The 24,582-nt window shown below is 43.5% G+C and overlaps 1 protein-coding gene across 3 annotated transcripts in view; it reads right to left on the bottom strand.

Moving 5' to 3' along the window:
• Positions 1–24,582, bottom strand: part of LOC115094965 (hepatocyte nuclear factor 4-beta-like) — an 84,286-nt gene that overhangs the window by 22,668 nt on the left and 37,036 nt on the right. The window lies entirely within an intron of this gene.

Here is a 24,582-nt window from a genome sequence, read left to right on the forward strand (position 1 = left end):
TATGGCTGATCTAACTTACCCAATTAATTTAACCAGATAAGAAAGAATATCGTTAAGTTATCCGGTTAAGTTAAGTGGATAAGTAGTGCCATCCAGATCCACCCACTGCAGTACCTACTCACAAATTGGCCGGCAAATTTTCAGCAGACTGCTAGATAGCCGTATTCCTATGCTCTTTCAGTATTGGGCCCCCAGTGTTTGCACACTTCATTCCAACACAGCGTTCCTTTATGAAACACAATTGTATGGTTTGAGGCCTGGCTATAACTCCTTTTTGTTCATCTTAGGACGGCTTTGGCGTGCTGGGATTTTTTTTTTCTCAGCCACAGGAAATCATTAACTGCTTTATCTGTTTACCTAAATGCTTTTTTTTTCTGGGATCTGGGTGGAAAGTTTAGCTAAAAGTATATTTATCCTGGAAAGGATATTCATTTCAAGAGCAGAAGCTATCTTTCCCTAGCCATGAACTTGTTGAGTGGTGCCAAGCATGTAGGCCATAAAGTCTTCTAGGGTCTCTGGGTATGAAAGCTCTCAAATATTTAATTGTTTTTTCCATCCAACAGTAAGGAAATCAGTATATTAAGTTGTCCTTGGCGGTTTGCACTAAAGCTAGTGGGAGGAGTTATGATTTTAAAATGTAATCTCACACTTGTCCAACATTCTTTAGCACCTCTAACACTGCTGACAAAGAAGTTAAAGAATGGGTGAGACAGCAAATAGTACCCTCGGGTGCCAATGCTAATCTCTGCTGAGGACTCCATCAGGACTGCAGACTCTACTGCAAATAAAGGTAAGGGGAGGGGAGATAGGAGGCGGGGATAAGGGACACCCTAGCCTAGTACTTCTCACAAAGTCCTCGTGCCAAATCCATTTATTATCCCCCAAGCCTTCGGATTCACATACGTGCTCCCTACCCAAGGGGCGTAATCTTACTTCCTTTAACAATGGCCTAAAGGATAGCCATGTCGCTCATCCTTTCTGGCTTGGACAAAATGTATGGGGGTCTAGTGCTCTCCAAATGATAAAACCTATCTGGGCTCTTTTCATAAGTACGGGAAGTGCTTCCTCTAGTCTAGAGGAGCTGTTATCAGCATCTTTCCCTGGCTTCAGGATTACTTTATTTATTCCTTGGATTTATAACCCACTTAATTACATAAAAGCACCATAAGCAGCATATAATACATTAAAAATAAAACCAAAGTCAAGCTTGCCCAAAGAGGATTTAGAGAAGAACGTAGGGCTCCACGAGGACAACAGAGGTGCAGGCAATTGTGAGGACAGCCAGCACCCTCCCCTTGTAAGGATTTAGAAATACATACAATTTTAAAATTAATGTGACAGCTAACTGGAAGCCAGTGGAGCTGTTTTAAGATTGGCGACGTATTCTCTCTGCATTTTGTACCCATAATAACACAAGCCACGGCATGCTCTACTAACTGTATGCTTTTTTGGAGAGTCCAATTAGTAGCCTGTTGCTGTGATCCAGGCGTATTAAAATAAGTGCCTTGGTCACAGCAACTGCTTGATCTCTTGTTATAGCCTGTCTAACCAGGTGAAGGTGCACAAAACCATGTTCTACATTACATTTTATCATCATCACTATAGCGCCTTTGCTTGGGCCTATATCTGGCAGAGTCGAATGTTCACCTATCAGGAATTTTCCTAGCTTCTGTGATTTGCCCTGACTAAGTCAAACGATCTTCAGATGTTGAGGTGTTTAACTGCAGCAAATTATCAGAAAGCTGGTGGCTCACTGTCATCACATAAATCACTCAGTTTTTCCCTCTGTGCTCCTACAGACACACAGTTGTAAATCACCAGCACAAAATAATCAGGATAATGTACCCCAAAAGTCTATAAACCTTTACCAAGAGGAAGCAGATACAAGCTAAACAGAAAAGGGGAGATGACTGAACTTTAAGGGACTCCTTAACGAACAGATTTGGGTGCCCAGTCATCCATTACCTCAAATTGGTACTTCTTTTCTAAAAATGATTTAAACCAACCAATGCATTTTTCCTCCAGTCCCCAAAGGCGACAGACAACAAAGCGAAACTGAGTGGTCCAGCATATCGAATACTGAGAACAGGTCAAGCAAAAGCAATAAGTTGTCATTTCCTTTGTTTAATTCTATATGCAAATCATCAACTATGTCTGACAATGTCGTTTCTGTAGTTTTCTAAATCCCGACTCAAATGGGTCAAAATAATTTCCTTCTTCCAGAAAAATCTAACAGTTGAGTTACACTTTCTTAATCAATTTACCCATATAGGGGACATTTTCTTCAGGTCTATAATTACTATAGTCCTTGGGGTCCAGATTAACTTTCCTTAATAAAGGGTGGATTGCCACCGATTTTAGCTAAGAAGGAAATATTCCTTCTTGCAATGAAAAATTGATCAGGTTAGTAACAGCGTTACTTAAACCCAATCTCGATTCTTTAATAAGCCAGTTTGGACAGGGATCACGAGGAACAGAAGAAAACCTTAATGTGGCCATACAATTTTCAATTTATTTTGGTTATGCTGACAAAATGTTTTTCAGGCTAATGGTTCCATACCATCAGCAAATGGAGTCCTCTCTTCTGTCATCAGTGAATGAGTCAAAGAATCTCTGGAATTAAGACGTGAAGAAGTCTATGCAATGGAGATAAATTTATCAGGAAATTGTTTTACAAAACCCTTACAGCGTTTGGGTTTATTAAGGACTTAAACAGGGCTTTGTTTATTAAGTTTCAAAAGTAATTTAATGATTCTAAATAGTTGGCAAGATTTATTTAAGCCCCCTCTATCTGATAACTCAGAGAAATCTGCTTCCTGAATTTGATTGCTTTTTTATAGGTCATAGACTGTTCTCTCCAAAGAATTCTTGCTGACTCTATTTTGGTTTTGTGCCAGTGTCATTCTAACCATTTCAAATTTCTTTTCAATTCCCTAAATTTATTTGTGAACCAGGGCAATTTTTCTGATTTGAAATGCATCTGATTTTCCGTTGTCTCAATAATTGCTGAATTCCACAAACTAATCATCTCGTTCGCAGACTTATTGTCCAAGCATTCCTCTAAATCTTGAAATTTATTCATAAAATTATCTGGAGTTTTCAGATGGTTGGAACAAAATGTTATAAACCTATTTTGCAGTTATATAAATGAAAATTAATGATAATTTCCTTCTTGTCCCGTGAACAGATAATTTTATTTCCATCTATATGTATTTCCTGTCTTTCAGCATCAGGAATAAAGGCCAGATCAAGAATATCAACTGACTGTGGTGATACCAGGACAGGGCCAGCAGTGGGCTCCATCTTCCATTCCAGCTGCGATAGAGAAAAGGAAGCAAATTGAACAAGGTTCCAGGCAGTGGCGTAGCCAGAATTAATTTTTTGGGTGGGCACAAGGTTAACATGGGTGGGCTGTAGGCCTGCAGGTCTGAGACCTACTAATTATTTTCTTATTGATAAATAATGCCATATAGTGCACACTAGAATGGCTTTCTAAGTAATTTGCAACAGCCATTATGCATCATATATGAAACTTTAAAATAATTTACCTCAATTATTTCAAGCACCTACCAGCATTAAAAATTCCTTATTAATCAGAATTAATGTTATATTTATTGCAGTTTATAAATGCAGAAATATAGAAAACAATCAGATCCAATCATGTAATAAAACAAAAATGAATGTATTCTTTCATGAACCATCTTTGCAGAAAACCAGAAATCATCATAAATACAATAAAATATAATTAATCATCAGAACAGGTGCAGCACAGAGCTAGGGCAATTCACATTACAACTAACATGAAAAAAAAAATTCAAATTCTGGTGTCACCTCAGCAAAAAATAACCCTCCACTGCTATTTTGTGAAGTAACACAAACTCTTGCAAAGAAAGAGGCATCTAGAACCTTGCCATACAGTCGCAGCACTGACTCTCAGGATTCAAATAACAGCAACCTTATGAAAAAGCAGCAATGCAAATACTACACCAGGCCCTAAAACATTAATACATCACCTATGGGAATAACAGAAGTACTACAGAGAAACTACACGCTCGCAGAAATTCTGTATTTCAGTCACACACAGCAAAACATAGACTGACCCTTACCTAATATAGAAATAAGAAACTACAAATTAGAAACAGAAACATGCAGATAAAACTAAAATAGAAAGCCTGAGAAATTAAAGTCTCTGAACAGTGGAATACTGAAGAAAGAGCAAAATACAAAAATATAAGAAATGCACATTCCCAAAGATGGCATATTTAAATTGCGCTCCCTGAAAATTCACATTACCGACTGAACAATAGTATCTTGAAAGTGTTGTCCCTCCCAAAACAGCCTGTCGACGAAACATGGGGTCCTGTCGGGGGACCCTTTAAACAAGTATTTGTAATACAGTGGAGTTGCTGCTTATGAACATTATTAAAATGACTGTGAATGATAACCTTTGGACCAGTCAAAAATTCTTCTGCACTTGTGTTTGTTTGTACTTTGATTGCTGAGTGCAGTCCCAGCTTGTTGGCTGTTATATTTAAATTGCTAACATCTCAAAATATATATATATATATATTTTGGTTTTACTATTGTTGTCTGATCTTTGTATTTTTCTAATCAGTTGGTCCTGGTCTCCTTCCTATTTTTTCCCTTGTCACTCATTTCCTAATTCCTTTTCAATGTCTTTCTTCTACTACTGTCTTCTTCCCTTACACACACATACACACACACACACACACACATACATGCTTTCTCTCACAGACTCCCTCACACACTCAAGCTCTCACTCTCATATGCTCTCTCCCCCCAACATACAAGCTCACATTCTCTGCAGACACACATACAAGCTCTCACTTTCTCACCCCTCCCCAGGCTTACATTCTTATGCACACACAGATGCACATCCAGGCACCTATTCTCACCCATACACAACCCAAACTCCCATTCTCACCCACACACCCAAGCTCCCATTCTCACCCACAAACTCATGCTCCCATTCTCATCCACACATACACATATTCAAGCTCCCATTCTCACCCACAAACAAACCCAGACTCCCATTCTCACCCACACATACGCATATTCAAGCTTCCATTCTCACCCATACACAAACCCAGGCTCCCATTCTCATCCACACACAAACCAAGGCTCCCATTCTCACCCATATATGCACACATTCAAGCTCCCATTCTCACCCACATATTCAAGCTTCCATTCTCACCCACATACAACCCAGGCTTCTATTCTCACCACACATACACACATTCAAGCTGCCATTCTCACCCACACATGCACACATTCAAGCACCCATTCTTACCCACATACTAAAGCTCCCATTCTCACCCACAGACAAACCCAGGCTCCCATTCTCACCCAGACACAAACCTAGGCTCTCATTCTCACCCACATGTGCACACATTCAAGCTCCCATTCTCATCCACACATCCACACATTCAAGCTCCCATTCTCACCCACACACACACACCCAGGCTCCCATTTTCACCCACACACACCCAGGCTCCCATCCTCACCCACACATACACATTCAAGCCCGTGCACAGCTTCCGCTCCCCCCAAAAGTAGGAAGATCAGTTGGCTTCTTCTGCTGCCACCGGCCTCCTGCTATCTTTGGGCTATATGGCCCACCAATCTTCCTGCTTGGGGGGGAGGAAGCGGAAGCTGTGTGCAGCACTTCTGCTCCCTCCCCCCCAAACAAGAAGATCGGTGGGCCATTTGGCTGCAGGAGAGATCACACCCGCTGCTTCCCCATGTGTGCTGCTCCATGGCCATGCAAATGTGTGGAATGGCATATCCGGTCGCGCAGGGCCTGAGTCCTCCACTGTCACGGGGATGGGATCCTGCGATGGCCTTGCAGTTCTGGTACTCCACTTCCGGTTCCAGTTGGGTAGGCCTGGGTCCAAATTGGGTGGGCAACTGCCCACCCAAGCCCACCCATGGCTACGCCACTGGTTCCAGGTCAGCAATCTGGTAAGAGCTGGCAAAAAATCAGTCATCAGTGGATCTGAGTCATTATCAACTATTTAAACATTAAAGACGACATAGCATTCAGAAATCCTTCAGCCAAATCTGAATTTGCCATATCCTCAAAGATATTAAAATCTCTTAAAATAAGTGCATTTTTATAGCTTAAAGAGACATCAGTAATTAAATTCAGCAAATTCAAAACTGATGCCTCATGAGCTGCAAGGTCCAGAGAGAACAATTGCAAACCTATCTTATTCTGCTCCTGCAGCTTGTGGCAGCATGCATTGTAACTCTTCGTTTAGCAGTAAGGGTACTCATTTAAAAGGAACTGAATCCTTAAAAACTAACCAAACTAACCCAACTAACCCCCCTTTTCCTAATGTTTGCTTGATGCATTGTGTATAGTCTGGGGGAGGGGTATCAGCAGCTGATGTTAATACCTTCTACTTCCTGGAACCATGTCTCAGTGAAACATAAATTATCCAATTTATAATCTAACAAGATTTTCTGATGTTGTTCCAACCCCCTTGGAGTCTCTTGTTCTACAGCATTCCTTCCTCTAAAAATGGTTTGCTTCTTGTGCATTATTTATTCCTTTGAGGTATTTGAATGCCTTCATCATATTCATGGCTATCTCCATCCCTTCTCTCCTCTAGGGTATACATATTTAGATCTTTTAAGTCTCATCTTGTATGCCTTTGGTACAGTCTTTGCATTTCTCTGGACCACATCCACCTTTTTGATATCTTTTTGGTGGTATGGCTTCCTGAATTGGCACAATATTCCAGGTGAGGCATAGAAGCATTGCCACCTCCTTTTTTTAACTACTGCCTATGCCTTTTCTTTTGCATCCTGGCATCCCTTTAGCTCTGGATAATTTATTTATTTGATTTATAGTCTGCCTTTCAGATACTTCAAAGCGGATTACATTCAGGCACTGTATCATCGATAAATGAAAAATGCACTTCCAAAATGGCTTTTATTTCCCCTATAGACACAGAATCTCCTTTCTTGGACCAATGACTTATCACATTGTTCAGCCGTCTTGAGAATCATCAGGCAGGATCACACCAAGGTCTGTCTGCTGGTTGGTCGACATCAGTATCTCACCCCTTGTTGTGTGCTGCTCATTTGGATTTTCTGCGCCTCAGCATAGTATACTGAAGGGATGGGAGACAAGGGGTCTATTGTCATTGTTATGGTTTTGAGGTGTATGGTGGATTCTTTCGTGCTGCAGTGATGGCCACTCCCACGGGGAGGAGCCCCACAGGGAACTGCAGTACCATGCTAGACTCAGAGGAGGTCATTTTCAAAGGAGTTACATGCATAAATGTGGCATACAATCGTAGCAATTTTCATAAGCCATTTACTCACAGAAAGTGCACTTACAGAAGTAAACCCTATGGACAATTCAATGGCATATATTGTAGCAATTTTCAAAAGTCCACTTATTTGAGTAAAGTGCATTTATTCGAATAAAACCCAATTTTATGCATGCAAATGCTTTTTAAAATCAGGCCCAGATGCACAAACACAGATAGTTTTTATTGTACAGCTTGTAGAGTTCACCAGAGGTGGCAGTAGTGAGTGGATTCCTGCAGCAGCAGTCTTGGGTCCTTGCCTGAGGAGACCCATCCCACAATGGTGGTATAGAGAGCTCCGATGCAGATTTCCAATGAGGAGCTGTAGGTGAGACAGACTGGTAGATGTTAGATTACTCACACTCTTGTAGCTGTAATGGTGGAGTTCTCAGCAGGTAGAAATAATGGTAGCAGGTACCAAGATAGACAATTCAGGCCCTCGAGGAGCGAGTACCTGGATACTGGATAGGCACCTGGAAAGAAGCATAGGGCCCCCGAGGAGCGGGTACCCAAGTTAATAGAACCCTGGAGGGTAGAGAGAGCTTCCAGTAGCAGCAAGAAGCGGCAGAGCAGCTTAGACCGGATGAATCCAATCCTTGATAACTCAAAGTCAGTCAGCAAATAGGCAGGCTAAATACCCAGATGGTGTGATGTCACTTGAGGGGGACACCCCCCCGAGGTTCGCGCCAATGCTGGAATAAACGCACGCACACCCTAGGTGGCCCTCAGGTGAATCATGGCGGAATGCCTTGCCATAGCCATTCCGGGGACGCTGGGGAGTGCGGCAAGCAGATGTGGCAGTCGCCATTTTCCTGAGGCTGGTGGAGAAAGTGAATATTGAGATGAGGCATGTGGGACAAAGCCATCTGAGTCTGACGGATGCAACAGTACCCCCCTTCAAAGGACCTCCTCCAGACCCCCTACCTGGTCTTGGTTTTCGAGGATGCGATCGGTGATACTGATTCAGCATCTCTTTGTCCATGATATTAGCCATAGGTTCCCACGAGTTATTTTCTGGTCCATAGCCCTCCCAAGACAGGAGGTATTCCCAGACTCTGCCTCTCTTCCTTACATCAAGTATTGCATCAACTTTGTACTTGATGTCCTCTTCTGCGTCAACAGGAGGGGGATCTGATGTCTTGGTGCTGAATTAGTTGGGAATGAGCAGTTTCAATAGAGAGACGTGAAATGCGTTATGGATCTTCATTGCTGGGGGAAGTCTGAGACTGTAGGAGAGGTTGCCCAGATGTCGGAGGATGGGAAAGGGTCCAACATAGCGTGGAGCAAAGTGAGCTGTTGGTAGCTTGAGTCTAAGGTGTTTTGTAGACAGCCAGACTTGATCACCAGGCTTGAAGTCAGGAGCCTTACAGTGATGAGCATCATAGCCCCGTTTAGCTCAGATTCCAGCTTTAATGAGCATCCCTTTGGTCTTCTTCCACAGTTGTTGAATCTCATCGGCAGTAGCTTGAGCTGCCAGGGACGACACTGACAGCGAAAGTGGCAAAGGGGTGAAGGTAGTCGTCCATATACCACTTCGAACGTTGTTGATCCAGTAGATGTAGCTGGATGTGAGTTGATGGCGAACTCGGCCCATGGTAACAGTTCAGCCCAGTCATTCTGATGTGAACCAGCGTAGGCACGGAGGAACTGTTTGAGGATACGGTTCATCCTTTCAGTTTGACCATTTGATTGAGGATGGTAAGATGAAGTGAAGTCAAGAGTGATATCAAACTTCTTGCACAAAGCCTTCCAGAATTTGGCTATGAATTGTACACCTCTATCTGAGACGATGTGTTTATGCCATGCAGGTGGAAAATGTGGCTGATGAAAAGCTTTGCAAGTTCACTAGCAGTTGGTAAGCCAGGAAGAGCCACAAAGTGAACCATCTTTGAGAAATGATCCACTGTTACCCAGATGGTATTGTTGCCCCCAGAGAGTGGTAAGTCCACCACAAAGTCTGTGGTGATGTGAGTTCACGGCTCATCTGGCACTGGCAGTGGTTGAAGCTGGCCCTAAGAACGTCTGGGCGGAGGTTTCTGTCTGGCACAGTTGGCACAGGCCGCTACGTAAGCAAAAGTGTCTTCTTTCATAGACAGCCACCAGTAGAAATGCTGTAGCTTCGCCAGAGTTCTCTGTTGACCAGGATGTCCAGCCAATTTAGAGTCGTGAGCCCATGCTAGTAGTTTCTTCCAGAGGTTGTTAGGCACAATAGTTGTGCCCGAAGGCACTGGGTGAGTAGCAGAAAGAATGACTCTCTCTAGGTCAATGATGTGTTGCGGAGCATCAGGTACATCTTCAGATATGAAGGAGCAAGATAGGGCATCCACGCTGATGTTTTTATCTTCAGGTTGGTATTTCAAGATGAAATCAAACCTGTTAAAGAACAGAGACCATCTCGCCTGTCCATGGTTGAGGCGCTGGGCACGGTGAAGGTATTCTAGGTTTTTATGATCGGTAAAAACTGTGATTGATATTGTGTGTCTTCAAGCCAGGGCGCCACTCCTCAAACGCCATCTTTATTGCCAGTAGTTCTTTATCTCCAATGCCATAATTTCTTTCTGCCAGCGTGAAGCGTCTGGAGAAAAAGGAACATGGACGAAGGATCTTGGAGTCACTGGTCTGACTTAGCACATCCCCTACGCCAACATCTGAGGCGTCAACCTCCACGATGAAGGGGGCGTGCAGGATCCGGATGATGGAGACATGGCTTAGTAGAGAAAGCGTCCTTCAGCCTTTGAAATGCAGTGACAGCCTCTTTAGACCAATTGGCAACATTGGCACCTTTCTTTGTCAGAGCTGTTAATGGTTCTGTAGTAATTGGTGAATCCCAGAAATCATCTAAGAGCTATTAGACCAGTGGGTTGAGTCCATTTCTAAATGCTCTCAAGCTTTTGAGGATCCATCTGGAACCCTTTGTTAGATACTATGTACCCTAAGAAAGGTACAGATTCTTTGTGGAATTCGCATTTGGACAGCTTTGCATATAGACGATTCTCCCGCAGATTCTGTAAAACCTTCTTGACATCTTCCTTGTGGGTATTCAGGTCTTGAGAGAATATCAGGATGTCGTCTAGGTATACAATGACACATTGGTAGAGTAGGTCATGCAGGATGTCGTTCATAATGTTGTGGAAGACAGCCAGGGTGTTGCACAAGCTGAAAGGCATCACTAAGTACCCAAAGTGTCCATCCCTAGTATTAAATGCTGTCTTCCATTCGTCACCTGAACGAATACGAACAAGGTTATATGCTCCTTTAAGATCAAGCTTGGAGAATATCTTGGCTCCCTGTAGTCTGTCAAATAGCTCTGAGATGAGTGGTAAGGGATAGCGGTCTTTGACCGTGATCTCGTTTAGACCATGATAATCAATGTATGGACATAAGGTTCCGTCCTTCTTCCCCACAAAGAAGAAGCCTGCCCCAGCAGGAGACTTGGATGGCCTTATGAAACTCTTTTGAAGATTTTCTTGGATGTATTCAGACATCGCTTTATTTTCTACCACAGAGAGGGGGTAGACCCTTCCCTTGGGTGGTTCAGTATTCAGTTTCAAGTTGATAGCACAGTTGTAGGATCTGTGTGGAGGTAGTACATCAGCGGCTTCTTTAGAAAATACATCTTGAAAAGATGCATATTGAGGCGGCAGCCCAGGCAACAACAGGGTCGTTGGCATGCAGGGTATAAGAGAGACTTCCTTTAGGCACTTGCCATGACAATCTGAACCCCAACATGAAAGCTCCAGAGTAGCCCAGTTGAATTGAGGCATGTGCTTTTGCAGCCACGGTAACCCAAGTACTAGGGGGTGCATAGCCTTCTCTAGCACAAAGAAGGAAATGGTCTCTGTATGAAGAGCACCTGTCCTTAAACATTGGTTCAGTAAGTAGGGTTACTTCACATGGTAAAGGCTCTCCATGGATAGAGGATAGTAGTAGCGGAGACGTCATGGTAGTGGTGGGGATCCGCAGATGTTCCACTAGACGTTTTAGTATAAAGTTTCCTCATCCCGGAGTCCACTAGGGCAAGAGTCTGATATTCAAGCAGTCTGCATATCAAGGAGACTGGAAGAGAGAGTGGAGGAGAGGGTGCAGTTAGATTTAAGAAGAGTCCTCCCACAGGACTTAGGTCTGCTAGTTTCTTGGACAGATTGGGCATGTTTTTACAGCATGGCCAGTTTGTCCACAATACATGCAGAGGCCCAATCTTTTTCATGTTCTTCTCTCTTTAGAAGTCAGGTGACTGCGGTTTAGTTGCATTGGTTCTTCCTTGCCGGCGACAGGATTAGACTGAATAGGCTTAGATATGGTCTTGACTTGGATTTCTCCCTGGCTAGGTCTCCTGGAACTCTTGACCTCTTGAACCTTATCCTAAAGTCGGTGATCAATGCTTGTGGCCAACTTCATCAGGTCCTCCAAGTTCTCAGGCATTTCTCGAACCGCTAGTTCGTCTTTTAGCCGGGAGTTCAGGCTAAAAGATGAACGCTCTTCAAAGAAGAGTGTTTTCAGGCATCTCGAGTCCCAATTTAACTCTGAAGCCAAAGTCTTGAATTCTGTGGTGAAGTCTGGTAAAGGTTTATTACCTTGCTTCAGATGAACCAATGTAGATCCTGTTGTAGTGTACCGGGCAGGGCCATCAAATACAGATTTGAACAGTTCCAAAAACCCTGTAAGATCCTTCAGGATGGGATCATTACGCTCCCACAGCAGAGAAGCCCAAGCCAGTGCTCTTCTGTCCAGATAAGACAGGATATATGTGGTCTTGGCATACGCTGTAGGAAAATGGTTAGGTTGCCGGGCAAAATGCATGCAGCATTGGTTGATGAATTCTCTACATCTCCAAGCTTCCCCTGAGAAGCGTGTAGGAGCGGAGAGGGGTACAACAGTCTTAACCGACACTTCTGGCGCTGTTTCTTCTTTACCTGTGGTAGTAGAGGCGTTCATCTGTGAGTGCAGTAGATTAAAGGCCACAGTCAAGCTATCCAGCAAGTTCTGTTGTTCGGAGATTCGCTGGGCCAGGCCTGGAATGGCCTGCAATGCGGTGAGCTGAGCCGAATCCATGGAGTTAGCAATCTGTTATGGTTTTGAGGTGTTTGGTGGATTCTTAGGTGCTGCAGTGATGGCCACTCCCATAGGGAGGAGCCCCGTGGGAAACTGCAGTACCAGGCTAGACTCAGATGCACAAACACAGAGATAGTTTTTATTGTACAGCTTGTAGAGTTCACCAGAGGTGGCAGTAGTGAGTAGATTCCTGCAGCAGCAGTCTTGGGTCCTCGGCTGAGGAGACCCATCCCACAATGGTGGTATTGGGAGCTCCGATGCAGATTTCCAATGAGGAGCTGTAGGTGAGACAGACTGGTAGATGTTAGATTACTCACACTCTTGTAGCTGTAATGGTGGAGTTCCCAGCAGGTAGAAGTAATGGTAGCAGGCACCAAGATAGACAACTCAGGCCCTCGAGGAGCGAGTACCTGAATACTGGATAGGCACCTGGAAAGAAGCATAGGGCCCCTGAGGAGCGGGTACCCAAGTTAATAGAACCCGGAGGGTAGAGAGATCTTCCAGCAGCAGCAAGAAGCGGCAGAGCAGCTTAGACCGCACAAATCCAATCCTTGATAACTCAAAGTCAGTCAGCAAATGGGCAGGCTAAATACCCGGATGGTGTGACGTCACTCGAGGGGGATGCCCCCGAGGTTCACCCAATGCTGAGGAGGCCCTCAGGTGAATCATGGCGAAATGCCTTGCCATAGCTGTTCTGGGGATGCTGGGGAGTGCGGCAAGCAGACGTGGCGGTCGCCATTATCCTGAGGCTGGTGAAGAAAGCGAATATTGAGGTGAGGCATGTGGGACGAAGCCATCTGAGTCTGACAGACACAACAGTCATTTTTAGTCAAGTGGCCTGAAGCAGCACATTTTTTGTTAGCTTAGGGTGATGTATCAAAGAGGGAAAATCTGGCAGCAGTTTTTCTTGCTGTTTTGTTTCAATTTTAATGTACATAATTGTTATGTATTTTAAAATGTTTAGATTATACACTACTTTGATTGCTTTTTGGAGGGGGTATATGAGAAGGCAGTATGCAAGAAATGTTCAATAAATAAATAATACATGCATGATTCTGCACTTTTTTTGCACTGAATTTTAACTTGCCAAGCACTCGACAACTCCTCAAACGTTCTTAGATCACTTTTTCCTTTGCTTTTCTCCCTCAGAGTTGTCCACTGTTTTGCAGATCTTAGTGTCGTCCGCAAAAAAGCAAACTGTTCCTTGTACCTCCTCTGCAATAACATTCACAAAGATATTGATTGAAGAGATACAGCCCGAGCACCAGTCCCTGAGGCACTCCACTGATCACCCTTCTTTCCTCTCAATGTATTATATTTACCACTACCCTTGGTTGCCTATCACTTGATCGGTTTTGAATATATGGCACCAGTTTAGGGCCCAACTCTGTGATGATGAGTTTATTTATGATTTCCCTATGCAGGAGAATACTGAAAGCTGAAACGTAAGTATGTCACATCCAGTGCATGTCCCAGTCTAACTCCCTGATCATCCAATCATGTCTGAAACAATCTTAATTTTCCCACCAATGAGTTCATTTACATCCTTCTCTCTGTTATCACTTTTATCAAGAGGGGCAGCATTCACCATTCTCCAGTCTCACATAGTTACACTTGGTTGGCTACATCGGTGGTCGCAGACAACCTCACTCACCCTGCGGCTTCACCGGCTTACCTCAACACCGCACGTGGATCGTGGTTTTGCAGCACGAATGCTGCAAAACCACGATCCTCCCTCAAGCTTCCACACCTCCAATGTGGCCACTATGCCGGGCCCCCGAGTTTCTTTTAGGCATGCATGCGCACAGTGCAGAAAATCTTGAAAGCCCCGTGGCAGGAATCCTCAGCCAGCCCTTCCTGATAACATTAGCCAGCCTGAGGGATTTTAGGCCCAGCCAGCCACTCAATCTTCACCTCAGCAATAGGTCCTCCTGTAGTCTCTACAGTGTGTGTTGCTTCCTGATCCTGCTTGTCATGTTCCAGATCCTGCCCATCGTGTTCCTGACCTAGCCTGCCTTGCCTGCTCAGCCTTATCCATCCTACCTTGCCTCTACATCAGCCTTGCCTTGTTTCTGCCTTCCTGCCTCGCTCCTGTTCCCTGACTGTCCAATCCTGCTCCCTTCTCTGCCTGATCTCCTGGTATTGACCTTGCTTTGGACCTGGACCACTCTCTTGCCTGCTACCTGCCACTGACTACAGCTCTGGATACTGACTATGCCTTGCCCGCTGCCTGCCCTGACCCTCTGCCTGCATCTGGTAGCTATCTGATTGCAGCCAGCCCTGACCTCAGCCCGACTCTGGACTCTCTCTTTCTGACCACCCCTTGGGATACTTGCCTAAGTCCTGCCAGCCCCTGGAACCCAAGGGCTCAACCTGCGGGGAACAGGGCTGGTATAGGTGAAGGTCCAGCTCAGTCCCAGTCAGGAGTGTGTCCGCCAGCTGTCGGGGTGGGCCTAGTGGGTTTGCCAACTAGGCTGCACCAACCACGCCACAGCACAAGGGCCCAGAACCGCAACACATATAACCCACTCCCGTCTCAGAAAGCATGTGGATTAGTTTCAGTTTGTGCTCACACTCAACACTGGAGATGACATCATTCAATGCAGTATTAAAATTACTTACGAAGTAACTATTGCAAGCATGAACACACCTCCCTGGGGCAGGTTAATTCTTATTTCATTCTGTGATCTCCTCCTAATGGGAACACAAGTAGCAATGAATTTGAACTGAATGCCCATCCATGACAGTATTACAGAGTGTCAGTGGGTATGTGAAAGCAGGATAGGGCCATTACAATTACCTTCAGCAGCTGAGAGGACATCCTACTGGACATTAAGGGTTAGCGAGCAAGCTATAGGTCACAACCTTCTAGGAAACGAAACACATTTGTGACTAGCCTTTGACAGCTATGCTCCTATCATTCCTGCACTGCCTTGATCAAGGAAGTATAACTCTCGAATGTTAATCGGAAATGCACCACGTTGGTCTAACAACAAATTATCACCTACAATTTGTAAATCTTTATTTCTATGTGTCTAAGTGAACTTTTAACAAGACAAGCACATCACTTCCTTACTTATACCTGGAAAACTTTAGGCGACTGCTCCCAAATGAAACAGCATACATTTAGAGTTAGTAAGGGCTGTACCGGGCAAGCTATATTTCATCAGCCTCGGACGATATTTGCAAGTTTTGTCTTGCGAATCCAAGAAAAATAAATAGGAGCTAAGAGCTCTGGAAATGAATGCTCATATCAGCCGGGACAGTACATGCCTGGTAAGTTATAAAGTAGTAACTTTCCACTAAAAAAAAAAAACAAAAAAACAATGTCATGGCTGCAGTTATAGGAAAAACATCCAAATAGAAGAAGCTGGTATCATTTTACTTTTCCTGGAAACTTTGATTTTACACATGTATATTTTCCATAACTAGATTCATTTCTATCTTTGGAGACAGAATGAAGTGAGAATTAAACCTTCTGAGGGCAATATTCAGCCGCTGAGCGGCTCGGCTACTTAGTCAGATAACCATATGCAGCTATTTTAAAGTTAGCCGGCTAAGTGTAACGTGCTAACTTTAGGATGGGCCTACAGCCTGCCCAGGATTTGCCGAATAAGTTAAACGGCTCACTCCAAATATCGGCAGACTCCGTTCCATCCCGGACGCCTCCTGCCCGCCCCCAGAACGCCCCCGACTTATCTGGCTAAATTCTAACCGGGTAACTAGTTACCCGGTTAGAATTTAGCCAGACAAGCAGTGGAAATACGCAGGCAGGCCATTTAGACGGATAACTATTATGTTATCCATCTAAATGGTGTCTGAATATGGACGTCTCCGTGTCTACAGTCACTCCAGTCAGATGATACGCCTCACAAAGCTGGGTCTCTCTTTGTTGCGATAGGTCCCACTGCGCCGCTGGTCTCCGTCCTTGTCTCTCATTCTCTGTCTGTTTCCCTTCTTTCACTCACTGGTTACGAGTGCTTTTCTGTCCATCTCTCCCCCTCGGTTTCTAGCACTCTCTCCCCACCCCCCCCACCCCTCACCTCACCTCCTCACGGTTCCTTGATCCTTTTTAAGGAATTCTCTCTCTTCCATCACATCATATTTTTTTTTGCTTTCTTTTCCTTCCTCTTGTTTTTAATGCTGCTTCTTTGTTCTGACCTCTTGCTTCCGTATTCATCACGTGCCCCAGGCCTCTAAGCCTCTTCCTTCCTACAGCACCGCTGCCCTTAACCGCTTTCTGTGTTACTGGCTAGACTTATAGACTAAGGTAAAGAGGAACACTGGCTCGTGTCACTAGAACTAGACTGCAGCCTTAAAATTGACGCTTCAATACACTTAGGAGTGAATTTTCAAAGGAGTTAACGCATGTAAAAATGGCAGTTTTCAAAAGCCCATTTGCACATGTAAAACCAGGATGAATGCACGTAAGTTCCAACTCCACCCCAGCTCCGCCCACCCCCCCCCTCGCCCCCATAGAACGCCTCTCCTCAGTTTGCATAAATGAATGTGTGCAATCGGGAAACGTGCAGATTTTTACATGCACAGAACCCGGATTAGTTTCTTATCAGTCATTTTCATGTATAAAGCACAATTTTATGTGCATAAATTAAATTTTGCGCATACTTTAATAATTAAACAAATACATGCTCTGAAAATTCAGCCCTTACTGATCTGAAATATTGATCCAACAGAGTCTGGTGCACTTTGCATCCTGCTCTACTGACTTTCAAGAACTTGGATTTCACCTATAATTTGGAGGCTTGGTGGCTGCCAGAATCTACATGCCCCTTTTTCCTCTGTGGTGCTCCAGACCAGGCTATCAAGTAGTCAATGCACTGAGAAGTTTTCTTATAGAAGCCAGCAAGGGGTATTCCAGAAAATAACCCCAACAATTATAAAGCATAGTGCATTATTTTAGAACTATTTGCTCTATTGAAGAGTATGATATAGTGCTGCATTATAGGGTTAAAAACCCAGGAGGTTAAATTGGAGCCTAGTTTTTGGTCTTCCACCATACATATCTCTTTAAGGAAATTAGAATGTACCCTTTTGCAACTCAAACTGCTTTTTTAAAATAGATTTTTATGACTTGTATTTCAAAACTTCCAACACAACTCTGAAGGCAGAATTTTAAGCATAAGATGTTATGGAGCGATTCTGTTCAAGGTTACTTTCAATTTCACTGACGGCTCCACTAAATGTGAGGCTAGGATATAGCTAATGTTTAACTACGCTGAAATAATATCTGACAATCAAACTCACATTATATGCAACAGTTAAGAAATATTTATAATGCTTGTAAAACAGAGGGTAAGTCTTTCCTGATATACCTGGAATTCATAGCATGAGTTATTTTCTGATAAGAATTCCAGTTGCCAGTAAAGATGGACAAGAATAAAAGAGCCACACATATTAATTCTCTAATCTTAACCTTAATTGCCACATTTATTTGTAGCCAGATTAAAAAAAAAATACCTCTAGATGCATCATCATAGAAGATCCAATGGTCTATAAGCAAGCAAGCCCTGAGGTAACATTGTCCTAGATAGCTACTACAAGAATGTAAGTGATAGCTAGCACATTTTGTAAGGGAAGGTGGGGTAGCCCAGAATTTGGCATAGCTTGCTCTTCTTCCGCTTGACATTTCTGGTGCCATGTGGGGAAAAACATGACTTCCACGATGCATCCCCAGAGGAGAGCAAACTCTCTGATATGATGCCTGAATTCAAACAGTGCAACCTGCACACAATACCTGCCAATAATGGGATAGATCACCTTGACTAAGACTAAAATATATTATGATCATCAGATCCATGTAATATGATCATTAGTAAAGATGTGCATGTTTGAAATTAATGAACAAAATAGGCCAATCAGAAGTACGGTACATCCAAAAGCAGGGACAACATTTGAATGTATTCTTTTTCAGAAGTTTGTGTATACAGCACGTAGTTTTATGTACACAAAGCACTTTGTGAGCACACATTTGAAGTTGTGTGCACAAATGGATAATTTGTTCACACAACATCCAAGGTGCGTGTGGGGGCGGGGAGGCCAGAGGCCTCCGACAGAGCAGCCATTGCCACTGTGTCGGAGGATCGTGTGCCGGTAGGCGCAAAAGGTAAGATAAACATTTTGGGGGGGGTTAGAGTAGGGCTAGGGGGGGGGGGAAAGGTTAGGAGAAGGGTGGGAAGGTCAGGTTAGGGGGGAGGGAACGGAGGAAGGCAGCGTGGCTCGGCGTGTGCAAGGTGCACAATCGTGTACCCCGTTGCGCATGCCGACCCCGGATTTTATAACGTGTGCACGCCTGCGTGCGCATGTTACAAAATCAGGCATACATGTGTGCATGCTGGGTAGCACACACACATGACGCCCGCGTGCAACCTTTTAAAATCTACCCCATTGTATGCAAAATTTCCAAAAAAAAAAAAAGAGAGCGAAACAAAAGAAACCAAACAAAATTCCCAACCTAAATGAACAGAAATGAAAGTCTCTAGTCTACACATCCCTAATCATTAGTGCCTATTGCCTGTTGACCAGAAACAAATAGCCCAATGACAGTCTTAAAAAGCAGATTTCACATCAGGTTTTACAATTCATTTTGGTTTGTTGATGAAAGGCAATTAGTAGCAATAACAGTACAGTATTGCTGTATTGAATGTTCTCACTGCTTACATGGTACATAATTATAATTTTCCAATCATCTGTCTGCATTTTTTGTGCTAACAGGATTCCAGTTATTGCACTTTAGAATTATGCAAACAGCTGCCCTGGAGGTGGGGGTGTGAAAGCCACAAACATGCTTTTAGTCACAGTATGACTATGTACATTGCCTTGGCCTCTAGTCATATATTTTTTTCCAAAGGATTGCATATATTTCTCTGATGGCACTGACAATTAGAAAATATTTTGGTTGTTTTCTGGCCCCTCTGTAAGAAAAGGGAAAGGGTTGTTGTTTCTCAATTATTAGATTTATATTTTGATGTATTTTATTTGATAATTATTTTATATCCGATTGTTCTTTCTTATATGTGATTATATTCTATACATCTTATTGTGTATTTCACTGTATATTGTAAGTCTCCTTGAGTCCTTTTTGGAAAAAGTGAGGTAGAAAGTGAAAAAGAAATTAGGCAGTAATATGCATGGTTAAAAAAAAGCATATATCTTGCTCATCAAAGGCCTAGCCTAACTCTCTCCTCTACATTATACGTGTATCAAACACTCAGGTTCTCAGGGTGGCTCAGCTACCTGCAGTGTCTAACACATACAACAGGCAGAAAACTTCCGGTGCCAGCTATAAATCAGCTCAGTCTTTCATGCATCAGAGAAAGAAAAAAAAACTAGAAGCAGTCCTGAGCCGAGTTACAAACACTTTTCAATATGTTTGAGAAGGGGGTTCCCACACAACACGAGGAGCCATTCTGCAGGTGAAAACAGCTCTTTAACCACAGCAACGGGCTTACTCGTTACCTGGCCACCCCACATGTTGGTAAATACACACCAAGCTTCGCTATGCCCCACAGTTACAGGAGGCATTCCCAGGGGAGTGGTTGGGGAAAGGCATTTGTATTTACATGCATACTTTTATTGAATTTTTTTAAGTGTGTGCGTAATTTTTTTCTCGTTAAAACAACCTGCACAAATGAACAGGCATAAATGACTGAGAATAGTTTTTCTGAGATAATTTATAAAAGGAAAGCATGGATGTTACTCTCCTTTAGAAAATCAGTGGAAAGGCCACCTCTGGGTAATTGACTTTGCATCGACGTTGTGGACGGTTAGAGAATTGAATGACTGCAGGCAATAAGGCAGTGGCTAACTGGGAGTATGTTAATGTCACACAGAGTGAACCCTTGGGCTGTGGCAAGGTTGACGGAGCCTAGCAAGCGAAGCCTAGGCCCATGCTGACAGCAAGCGAATGCGCTCAAGGTCTGGGTCTAATTTCACCTATACCAACCCCTTCCCTCACAGATTGAGTCAGGGCAAATGGAGATCAAGCGTGTCAGATCCAGGCAATGGTCAGGGCAGTCAGAGGTCAAGCAGTATCAGTTCCAGGCTAAGGTCAGAGAATGAGAGGACAGTCCAGGGGAAGACAAGGCAGATAGGACCAAGGCAAGACAGGGCAGGAACGAGGCAAGGAGAGGAAAGACACAGCAAGGCGAGGCAAGATGAGATGAGGCAGGAAGATGAGAGCAATACGCACTTCAGGCAAGGCAGGAGTACCCGTTGCTGAGGCGGAGAACTGTTATGCTGGTAGTGCTTAAAAAAATCACAAGTGTGTGATGTCATTATAGGGCGCTGCAGGACCTTTCCAAGTCACTTATACTGGCACTGATGCTCGGCCATGAAACAAGATAACGTGTGGTCCATGACCTGATGCGTTTCTTATTCTCTGCATACAGCCTGGATGAAGCCCTATGTTTAATCTCTGTGGGGGGATTCTAAATCGTTCCTCATTATTCAAAAGAAAGATGCCGCAACAGTGATTTGCAAACTTATTTTCGGTTAAGGAACCCAATTGTAATATATTGTGAAATTCTGTGGAACCCCCAGACTCCTCCTCCTCTTCCCCTCCCTACGTCTATGTAAGTTTGTATGGAACCCCGGATGGATACTACCAGAACACTTGGGCTCTGTGGAGCTCTGGTTGAAAAGCACTGTGCTATCGGGTTACACCACCGATGTTGACCAAATGCTGCTAGCGCAAACAGAACTACTGGCGGATTAATATTTAACTCCCTTTGTAATCAGCAGCAATTGCAGGACTGCAAATGATTTTGCAGACAGAGCTTGCCCAGCTTCTGCTGGAGAAGAAAAAAAAATCGCTCTGTATCCCCTCATCTACCTTTAGTTCAGCATTGTGTTCTGCAGGACCCCTGGAGACTTTCAAAACTGTAATACATTACAAGAATTATAATTTTTTTTTCCATTATAGTCCCTGATTCCTTCTGTTTTTTCCTTGGACCCTCCACTTCTGCTGCTATCTTCTCACCAGGCATCCTCAGCCTCCTCCAAGAGCCTCTGATAGCATGAAAGGCCCCATTGAGCTGTTGAGAGCCACCTCATGGTAAATGCTCCTAGAAGGCGTGGCTTGTGGTGGCCAGCCTTATCGACTACAGCAGGACATCTCCAAGAAGTCTGAAATGCCCCGTGAAAACCAAGTGAAAAGACAGGGTGCATTACTGGGATGTGGAGCCTGAAATGGAATGCTGTTTTATTCACCACTTATTCTTGAATCTTAAACAAAACATTGGTTTCCACGCTTTTCTGAGATGTCTGATGACAACAAAACAGGACATTGTTGGCCCTCAGGTATCTGGTGGAATAAATGGAGACCACACATTGGTCACAATCTTGCCGCATGTCACCATTTATAGGTAGAAAGAGGGAGCAGCCTTGCCTCTTTAATGCATCTGTGGGTACCCAGAACAATTCTATTTCATGTTGTCACACAAGGATGTTGATTAAATCTCAGAAACTCAAAGAAACAGGCATTTGAATGCAAAGTTTGCAAAATGAAACAGTTAATTTACTTCAGCGTATTATTATATTAATTGTTAGAGGTGGATAAATCCCAGCCTTTCTTATTCAACATAATATCACAACCTGATCATAAGCGAGAGAGAGAGTGGCTCACTCTGCATGGGAATCTCAAGTATAGGGCCTTCCTTTAACTGATAGTGAGACCCCCTAAACAGATGAAAGACAATATTCAAATTAGTTTACATGGGAAAATGCGTGTTTACCTGTATACAGTTTGAATATTGCCTGCCCCCACATTAATGCAGGTAGAAGTGGGCAGGGATCAGTTGGAGAAGAAAGCGTCTGCATGGTAACTTAAATTTGAAACCAGCAGGCATCGTGCACTTTACACCTGCTTCAATGCAGGGTCCAAAATTTAGAGGGGCTGCGGTGTCTGTGCACACCGATCCAGATTTTCAAAAGCAAACATCCATCCAGAGTTTCCGTTTGAAAATGAGTTTGCAGGTGCAAAGCACCCATGGACTTGCAACCTCCCCATCCAGTTTCGATTATTGCCTTCTGTGGCGCCTTGCATAATGAGATCTGCATTCTTTTCATACTCCCACAACCCATCTTGCTTTTTAATATTCAGCAAAAATTACATTCCTGCAAGGTGAGTTGTGAATCCAGCCCAAACGAGTCACAAACTTTTCGAGATTGTCTGAAACTCCTGCACCAAAAGAGGTTCAGAATTTTTTTCTTTTTAATTGTTTTCCAACTATATTAACCAGACTTTTCTTGTTTGCTCTCAGTGTCTTATTGGTTTCCATAATCCTCTCTTACACACATGCTGCCTGGCTTTGACAATCTTTGACTGTGAGCATTTTATTCGTTCCTATATCCTGCGGATGAACACCTCTCTACTCCTGGTGGCTCCGTTGCAGCCGTATGTCCTTGTGCGTTTGAACCACTATAGATCTGGCACACAGACACAAAAATAAATATTTTTGCTGGGTGACGCAGGTTGGAGGTTTGGAAAGCAGTGCGTTTGCTCGAGTGTACACAAGCTGCGCTGCTTGCAGATCCAAACCATGGCCCTAGCCTTCTGCACGCCAAGGGCTCAGATCACCCAAATGCGGCACTCAGATAAACATCCAACAGGAAGGAATCATCCTCTTTAACATGTAGCAAAGGGGTCACCCCTAGAATTCCCTTGTTTCACCTGCCGACTTTTAGTAAAATTCACACACAGGTTTCCCATGATTCAAGTTATCAGACAGGTAGAGGCTGAGTGAGTTCAAGTGTTGATCTTTCTTTCTACCTCGCTGCTCCTGTGTTCTGGAGCCAATTGTCTATACAGGCATGGACGGCTCAAGCTTACCTGAGCTTTCAAAAGCCGTTTGATGGAGAGGACTCTTACTCTATCTTCATACCTTTTCCTTTAGACTGTATCTTTTTTAGGTCTCAAAACTCTTGAGATTTTTTTTTGTATTATTAATTTTATGTTGTATTAGTATGTCTGTTGGATGGTATTATGAAATGCAAATTTATATTTTAAATATTGGTTTGCCCTCACCTAGAGGGCTTCAATGAACAGGCAGGTTATACATTTAATAAAATGAAATGTAAATATATGTAAATACTCCTGCTTTTCTCAGCTGAAGTGAGATATGTAAATTCCTGCATTTGCAAGATGCTTGATCATGTTACTTGGTTTAAAAGTTATTGGGTGATTAAAGCCTCCTGTTCTTACACAGTAAACAGTCTGTCACCTTGCATCACGGTGCTTTTCATGGACCAAGAGGGAACGACACGTTCTCGCCAATGCACTGATGATACTTGGCTGATTATTCTCCAGGATTTTTCAATCTTTATAGCAATGGTGGTGCTGAGTTGTTTTATTTTGTTTTAGAATTTTTTAATGCAACTTAGTGTACCCTAATTAAATGGCATGGACAGTTCTCTTTAATTTAAATTCACCATCATTTTGTGTCCAACATCCCAAACTTGGATTAGTGATGATCATTTACGGTTACAGGCCCTCCTTGAAATGTTGGTAACCAGTCTTCTCTCAATGTCTGCTCCCATCGCTAATGCAAAATCTCTTGGAGATACCATCTCATGAGTCCATTAAATTTGCTATGTCCCGAAATAGAATGTTTTCTGTTGCCGCCCCTAGTTAGTGGAATAACTTGCCTGATGAGATTAGGGTGCAGTCAGATTTACCTCATTTTAGATTATCATTAAAAACACACTTGTTCTCTAAGGCATATACTAGATAGCATCTTACTCTTCATAGAAACATATAGAAATGACTGCAGAAAAGGACCAAATGGTCCATCCAGTATGCCCAGCAAGCTTATGGTATCTGCTATGCCATGTAGGTTACTCTCATGCTTATCAGTTTTCCAGACCATAAACGTCAGGGCCCTTGTTGATTGCTCTTTGAATCCAGTTCCCTGTTATGCCTTGCCATTGAAGCAGAGAGCCATGATGGAGTTGTATCAAGAGTATGAAGGCTTATTGGTTAAGGGTAGTAACCACCACACCAGCAATACACCATACACTCCAGCAATACCACCATACACTCTTTTCTTCATTCCCATCCGTTAGCCTTTAGGATCCACAGTGTTTATCCCATGCCCCTTTGAATTCTTTCACAGTTTGTGCCTTCACCATGTCCTCTGGAAGAGCATTCCAGGCATTCACCACTCTCTCCGTG

The sequence above is a fragment of the Rhinatrema bivittatum genome, chromosome 7 (genome assembly GCF_901001135.1).
Source record: "Rhinatrema bivittatum chromosome 7, aRhiBiv1.1, whole genome shotgun sequence".
Lineage (NCBI taxonomy): Eukaryota > Metazoa > Chordata > Amphibia > Gymnophiona > Rhinatrematidae > Rhinatrema > Rhinatrema bivittatum.